The 8529-nt window shown below is 43.5% G+C and overlaps 1 protein-coding gene across 1 annotated transcript in view; it reads right to left on the reverse strand.

Annotated features, from left to right (window-relative positions):
* Nck1 (NCK adaptor protein 1) overlaps positions 1-4076 on the reverse strand; it is a 59261-nt gene extending 55185 nt beyond the window's left edge. The window contains exon 1 of the mRNA XM_032910180.1: positions 3945-4076. The gene's annotated coding sequence lies outside the window, so the exon portion shown is untranslated. The remainder of the gene's footprint in view (positions 1-3944) is intronic.
* Positions 4077-8529: the final 4453 nt, after the last annotated feature.

Consider the following 8529-nt stretch of genomic DNA (forward strand, 5'->3'; position numbering starts at 1 on the left):
TCATCATAGGCAAGACAACACAGCTTTTATTAACAAACTTTAGAGTTAAAAAAAAAAAAAAGCTCTAGCGCTACAAAATGGAACGTGATTGTTACAATGTGTTTAACAAGCAGACTGCAGAGCTGAGGCTTGACAAACAAAATGTGAAAGTGTTACTGTTTTAACACCCAGAGAAAGAACATTTAGCTAGCTCATTACATTTAGTTACATGATAAACCCTCCAAGCTTCCTCCAAACCATTACAATATCCTTTCAAAGTCCCCCAGAGAGTCATTTTTATCAAATAAGTCAAGGAAGATCCTTGACTTCCTAACGGCAAAACCTGTAAGGCAGCCATCCACTGTCTTTTCCCTTTGGTGCTAAGGATCCAACCTCCCTCTGCCTCCCACAGAGCTACATCCCTAGCACCAGCATACACTTCTTAGAAGGCTATGGGCCTCAACAAAGAGACAACTTATTTTGTTAATGCTCCTAATACATGGAGTCTGAAAAGTACAAATAAAAGGTCATATACCAGAAATCCTAGATTCTCCGAAGGCTGAATCAGATAGATGGAAGATCACATTAGAACATAATTTGAGCAAAAATTCAGAGCAATGATTTGAGAGCCCATTTTTTTATTTTCAAAATAAAAAGTGCTGGATCTCTAGGAGGAATATATAAAACAAATATTACATACTGTACACAGTAATAATATGGTATCAGAAAGAACACATGATACTTGAATAAGATGACATTTGCATCTCAGCTCTGCACCAACATCACGATGTGTAAATCTCAGTAGTTATTTTGCATTTCACTTTCCCAATCTAAAAAGCAAAGGGCTAGATTCCAGTGTTTTAACAATGTTCCATGACATCATGACATAAATCCATATAAAAGTAAAAAGAAAGGGAAAGAAAGATGTCAGCTGGGGAAAAGGATGTTTAAGGAAAAAGCACAGCAATAAATACATATGCAAACACCATCACAAAACCCATCACTTTGTATGCTAACTTGAAAAGAGGGAAATGAAAAAAAAAAAAAAAAAAAAAAAAGAGATGGCTCTGGTTAAATTCAAGTACTATTCTTGCAAAAGATCTAAAGTTGATTCCAGCAACTATATCAGGAGGCTCATAAATAAGTGCCTGTAAGTCCAACTCCACCATATCTGACACTTTTTTCTAGCCTCCTTTTTCAGGCACCTGCCCTTGTGTACACATATCATGTCTTCGACATACATACATACATACATACATACAGACAGACAGACAGACACTCACAGACAGACACACACACACACACTTTTTAAAAAATGTTTAACTATTTGTAAAAACTATAATTCTGGTTGGGTGTCGGATGCCTCTGCAGGTAAAGGTACCTGCTGCCAAGCCTACAAACCTGAGTTCAAGTCAAGGGACCTATGTGGTGGACAGACAACTGACTCCCCTCAAGCTGTCCTCTGACTCTGCCATAAGCACATTGCCTGTCCACCCACCCCCCACATACACACACACACACACAAACAAAAATGTAATAATCTTTTTTAAAAAATAGAACTTTAGACTGATGATGTAACTCAGTGGTTTATGAGAAGCCATGGATCTGACCCCAAAACTGAGGGAAGGAAAGAGTCAGGAGGGGGAAAGAGAAGAGAGGGGTGAGGAAGGGAGGAAGGAAATTATGGAAGGAAGATTTTTACTTTGCTACTTTAGTAATTTGCAGACAACTTTTTTCCTGTGCTAGGACAGATGGTTCAGTGGTTAAGAGCTCTTGCAGAGGATCTCCGTTCTGTTCCCAGAACCCACACCACATGGTGTGCTTCTATGTAGGCAAAACACTCAAACGCATAAAATAAAAATAAACCCTTAAAAGACTGAAATCTAGACGAAAGATATTACTAGTGTCTAAACAGTAAAAATATGTTCAAAGTAGTATTTTAAGATCAGCACAGGCAGAACACATTTGTGAACACCCAGGCAGAAAATCCAGCTAGGGCAAGTGAGCAGTTCAGAAACAGAAATTTAAACAATATATAAGAATAGGAAGGGAAGGTTTTGTTTTTTTTGTTTTTTTTTTAAGAAAACGACTACAAAAAAATAGGACACTGTTAGAGGTTTATGTCTGGGTTACTGAAAGCATGTTACAGAATGTATCACCAAAGAAAGACAGCACATGCATCAGTTTTGCAGGGAAGACTTTTTAAAGATTTATTTATTTTATGTATATAAGTACCCTGTCACTCTCTTCAGACACACCAGAAGAGGGCATCGGATCCCATTACAGATGGTTGTGAGCCACCATGTGGTTAATGGGAGTTGAACTCAGGACCTCTGGAAGAGCAGTCAATGCTCTTAACTGCTGAGCCATCTCTCCGACCCCAGGGAAGACTTTTAAGTTCTATTTCTCAGATAGATTAAAGTGAGAATCATCCAGGCCTGTCAAACTGTCTTCAAACTGTTGGATTTGTTAAATGTTCAGTAATTTCTAATTTCAAGTTTCCTTCAATTTTACTTAACAGTGAAATAATCATTGATTTTCTGGCATTGAAACCATGTGTTCTTCCAAATAATACCAAGGTGAATTCATTTTTTTCAAGTTTTCCTGAAAAGGAATTTATTTACAACAATAATCACATCAAGCCTTGAACTCTAGAACTAAGTTCTCAAATTATGAAAATCAGCAGCATAAACTATCACTCAGTGTTTAATAAAAGCAATACATTAATATGCCAACTTATTTACATAGGATCTGTAAGGCTTGGGAAACCTAAACAAAAAATGCTTGACAGGGAGGCAAGTCTTTTCAAAGTTAATGCTCATATACAGCTGAGACATTAACACAATGCAAGCTTAAGTTATTCTAGCCAATTCCTACAGAAGCTCTTCCCAGAGAAAACATCCAATGTGGGCAGGATGAAAAAAGTACTAATCAGCCAATGCATATGCTTTGACTTACTATCACGATGCGGAGAGAATGTCTATTTAAAAACAAGACTGAAAATTATCAAACAAAACTGTCTTCTCGGACTCTCTGTTCATGTGGTGACGTCGCTAAAGGCTGAAAGCTCGCAACTGATTTCCAGGGTACTTAAGAAATCGTTAAGGCTGATTGATCATCATCAAGCTATCAAAGTAACGCTTTTGAAAATGAACACTTCTTGCAAAACTTTACCCGTTTTGGGCTGAACACTGATCTCACTGCTCCCCACCCAAGATGGGGGTCAGGAAGTTTTCTTCATCTCGTTCTTTCCTAACTCCTATGGATTCTTACCTAACTAAAGGGCAGTATTGTCTTTGGGTGACTTCAGCTCCGCTCGACATTAACCAAGCGATAATGTTAAGATGATGTTACGGTCCTCAACCCTGAACAAAAAACCAGCTTCCTTCCAACCCAGCTGTTAACACACTGAACCGAACTAGTGCGGAAACCCGTACGAAAACCAACCCAATGGGCTGTTTTCCCTGGACCTACCCCACCTCAACAGCCACCCCAGACAACCCCATCTCTCCTGCTCTGGAACGGGAGGGGGAGGGGAGGGCGCGCCCCGAGGATGTCCCCCCTCACGGCTTCCTCCGGTTGGCGGCTGGAGGTGAGAGCGCCCTTCCTGCCTGCCAGCCCGCGTCCCTACCGTCCCGGCCTCGGACACACCACAGACCGCGACAGGGCTTTCTGAGAACCGCCGAGACAGCGCGCCGCACACTTTCCTGCTCGGCTCCCGGAGCAGGGCTCGTAGCTCAGGCCAGAGGCCGCGCGGGGTCACCGGGCGGCACCGCGGACACCGGAGCTCCGCGGAGCGGCCTCCCCGCCCCCTCCGCTCCGCTCCGCTCCGCCGCCAGCAGACGGCGCCCCCGGGCTAACTTCGCCGGGGAAGAGGAAGCGACCAGAGACTAGCAGGCAGCGCGGACAGACTAGGAGACCGAAAGGACGGTGCGTGTGTCCGCACGCGGACAAGGCCATCTCACCTTCCCTCCGCCGAGCCCGCGGCTCCAGTCACCTGAGGACTGCACCGGGACGCCACCGCGGCTGGCCGGATGCCGTTACCGCACGAGGCCTGTGCTGCGCCGCCGCGTAGCTCTCAGAGAGGGGCGGGGCGCGCGCAACCGGTGGGCGGACCGTTGCGGGCAGGAAACCCGCTCCACACCCAACCTAATAGGCTCCTTCGCCTCCGGCGCCCGCCCCTGATTCTTCAGAGGAATGAGCCGCTCCCTGATTGGGCGAACGGGCTTGTCACTCAAGCGCGGCGCTGAGTGTTCAGTGAGCTGAGGCTGCGCAGCGTTTGGACAGGAGAAGGTGAGGTTCGCTGGGCCCCACCGCCTTTTTCTCCCCCAGCTTCCTCGGTAGTTGGTTACTCTCCGCCTCTCCTAGCCCTACTAAAACCTGTCATTATAATCGCTCATTAATGTCGAACAGTGGTCCCGAGTTCAAGCCAAACTACTCTGGTTCCTGCTTCTGAAAGGGCCGACCACCTACAGATCTTAGGGACAGAGAGCGACAAAGAAAAATCAAGCCTCGGAGAAAATGTAAAATGTTTGTTAACTAAAACCACAACCAAAATAAGCTGTGTGAGGAACTTCCGAGTGCCCTGGCGCGTGGGTAGCCTTCACTCTCGGCTTCCAGTTCTGTGAAAAGCACAGTTACCTTTGCCCTTGGGCTGAGCGTGGCAGTGGCACAGCCCCAGCCACCCGCTAAGGCATTAAGAAATCGGTTCTCCTTCCCAATTAGCCCTACAGCCACCAATAACCTGCCTCACTATTTCCGAACACCTTTGCTACTTAGTATAGGTGTGGCACCTAAAAGAAGCACTCAAGGTTAGGTAACTTTATTGAAACACGGGTTTTGCCTCCGCCGTAGCTGCACCCATATACCTAGATTGCAAAGTCTATTACAAGAGGAACTGTGTCAGCACCCACCCACCCTCATTCCATGCCTAGCACAACATCATCGTCAATAATCGAGGAATTAATACATCTTCCTTTCCCCTTTTAAAATTCATTTTTATTTTTTGTGTGTTCGAGTGTTTGGTGTACATGTATACTTGTGTATCATGTGCGTGCCTGCTACCCCTGGAGGCCAAAAGAGGATATAGGATCCGCAGAAAAAAGTTACAGATGGTTTTGAACTACCCTGTGGGTGCTGGGAATGAAACTGGGGTCCCTTGGAAGACTGGCGCTTTTAATCACTGAACCACCTCTCCACCCCTTCCTTCCGCTGTAATACAAGTCCTACCTGTAAGTCCTTAAAAGTTACTTCTCTGCCTTTAACCTAGTTGCATGTTAATAGATATGGTGGCCTGCCCTAGGTAAAATACAAATTACCTGTAGCGCCTTCTTATCCTGAGTAAGAAAAGTAGGTGGTAAAACCGGGCAGAGGATACTCTGCCTATGTTCTATTGTTAGTATCAAAAGTAAGGGATGCAAATCATGTTAAAAACCATACATACTGCAGACAAGGGGGTGGTACATGCCTTTAATCCCAGCACTTGGAAGGCTGAAGCAGATGGATTGAGGCCAGCCTGGTCTACAGAGTGAGTTCCAGGACACCCTGGCTACACAGAGAAACCCTGTCTAAAAACAAAAAAAACAAAAAAAAAAAAAAAAACAAAAAAAAACAAAAAAAAATCATATAGACCATTATACCTGCAGAGACAGGTTCAAGTTCTGCAAGTTCAAAGTCAGCCTGATTCATATAGCAAATTCCAAGACAGTCAAGGCTACATAGAGAGACCCTATCTCAAAAGCAAACCAAAAACCATACAGGCAGCTCACCCCCATTAACTCCGAAGGAGGATATTTGGGGTAGTGTAGAAAGGAAATAAGAACTTTCCATGCCTCAAGACCTTTCCCAGGGAACTATTGGCAGCTTATGGTTAGAATGACCTAGTTTAGTGTCCCTATCATACAGGAATGATTAGGAGGAAGAAAACCCTACCTATCTGTTATCAAGAAGTTATCCCAGACTTGATCTTCAGTGGGCCATACTAAACAAATTTAACTTGTGGATTTAGTATGGTTGTGCTGTTATAGGAAAGAGTCTGCTTTGTATGGTAGGTACTGCAGGAGGCACTGTCTATCTTGAGTCCACACCAGTGTCAGATACTGAGATTTAAACCAACCCGTATTCTATGCTAAACACATCAACATTGTATCTAGGGACAGATGGGCATTAAGCCACAATGAGAGGGGAAATGTGTAGTAAGACTGTTTGCGCAAAAAGAAGGGTTTGGGAGGGAGTTACCTAATAGAGAGACATTTAGTAATTGTAGTATGTTAGTGGAGCAGACACAGTGGCTAGAATTGAAGCAGTATGTCAGGAAAGCTGAGGTCCTTAGAGTTTATTCTATAAGAGGCGAGCGGTCACTAAAGAGTTGTTTGTTTTTTCAGTACTTTAAGGATCATTCTGATGCTTTCTGCCTCTTGTTTCTGCTGAGGAGCAAGTTGCTATTTAAAAAAACAAAAACAAAAACCCTTTCTTTGATGTGTGTTAGATGTTTTACTTACATACAGTTCCCTCAGAGATCAGAAGAGGACACCAAATTCCTGGAACTGAAATAGCAGACAGTTGTATGCAGCATGTGGGTGCTAGGAGCCCAACCTGGGTCCTCTGAAAGAGCAACAAGTTCTCTTGATGGAGGAATCCTCTCTCTAATCCTACAATGTACTTTTTGAAATGTTTTATCTATTAATATTTATTTGGTGTGTGTGTGTGTGTGTGTGTGTGTGTGTGTGTGTGTGTGTGTGTGTGTAGGCTCCAAGGATCCACCTTGGGTTGTCGGGTTTGGTGACAGAGCCTTTATCCACTGAGCCATCTCTGTGTTCCTGGAGCTCTTGTCATTGTCTTTCTGTGCGTTTGTCCTTCTGCTCTGTTATTTTTAAGATTCTACAACTTACCCTCATCAGCAAAGGTGCACTGTTGAGTTGCACATTTTTAGATGTCTTTTTCTGTTTGTCCCACTGCTGGGCGTTCATCTGGCTTTCCAGATTTCTGAGTTGCTGGTGCTTATTTTCTGTCTTGAGTCAAATTTAAAAACACTCTGATTAATATTTCTTCAAAATCTTCTGCTCTATTTTTTGTCCTCTTCTAAAGACCACAGTGACAGGAGCTGAACTATGACCCTAAGGGGACTTTGTACAACATTAAAAAAAAAAAAAAAGATAAAACTGTAGGCATAATGTTTTTGAACACTGTGTTATTCAATGCTGATTTCTCTGCCCTCATATCTTGTTTCAATTCAGACACAACATTGTAGGGCTTATACCAAGAATCTCCTGCCTCAAGTTTGTATAAATAGTTCTTAACCAGTTATTCTGTGCCTTGTCAATAAATGCTGATCACCCAATAGCTGAGCAGAATAGAGAATAGGGTGGGACATGCACTACCCAGAGAAGGAGAGATGGAGAGAGGGAGATTCAGATCAGCAGCAGGTTGGAGGAATTGGAGCCATGAAAAAGGGGATCAGTGTCATGGGATGGGGTGGGAGGTAGCCAGATTAAGTTCCTTTTGCTTGTTCCCAACAATGTCTGTGCACATCACAGCACCCAAGACTTCATATCTGCTGCCCAGGATCTTGCTAAATTTCTCAAGCTGGCCTCAAATTTAGGAGCATCCTGCCTCAGCTTTCTAAGACACTAAGATTACAGGCTTTATACCTCTATGTCGGGTTTAGTTTGCATAATGTCTATTGAAAACTAATGTCCAGTAATCCCTGAAAATCTAAGTGTCAACATTGCCCAAAGCTGGCTACCTCATTAATGGCTTTGGTTTTGTTTGGAGATGGTTTAGAAACATTTTACTCAGGAAAACAGAAATCACAAGATAACACAATGGAGGAGATTTAGTATTATTTGTTAATGGACTGAAAAAAACTGACACCAGGTTTGGTGGCTCCCACCTGTCATCCCATCATTGGGGCGGCAGACACAGGAAGGATCACCCCAAGTTCAAAGCCAGCATGGGTATATAGTGAGGTAATTAATTAAATGCAGGGAGGGGCCAGGGATGGCAACAGAGGTAACACAAATTGCTTCGTGGATCTGCTACCACCCCTAGGGCTAGTGAAAAGGGAGAATCAAGTTTGGACTATAGATAGGACTTGAGCGGAGAGGCATGACCCAGCTGGGATACAGCTCAGACCTCCAAGAGGAAGCTCTCCATCTGGCTCTTCTACTGCTTAGGGAGTGATGTGTGGGCCCGGGTTTCAGGACAGAATGATGCCAAGAGTAACATAAGGATAAAACTAAGTCCTGATTGCTGGAGCCAAACAGCAACAGATAAGGCAAATGGAAAGAGGGAAGTCCATCTCCTCTGCCATCTAATCTAATCTTCTATTGACTTGTTTGCTTTGTCAAGTATGTACTATGTATGTATGTGTTTGTTTGTTTGTTTGCAGTACTGGGGCTTAAACAAGGTCCTCAGCTTTTGCTTCCTAGTCTCCCTCTGTTGACTTGTTTGCTTTTATTTATTTATTTATTTATTTATTTATTTATTTATTTATTTATTTATTTATTTGCAGTACTGGGAGTTGGATCTAGAGCAGCTTTCTGCCCAGTA

This window comes from Rattus rattus, chromosome 8 (genome assembly GCF_011064425.1).
Source record: "Rattus rattus isolate New Zealand chromosome 8, Rrattus_CSIRO_v1, whole genome shotgun sequence".
Lineage (NCBI taxonomy): Eukaryota > Metazoa > Chordata > Mammalia > Rodentia > Muridae > Rattus > Rattus rattus.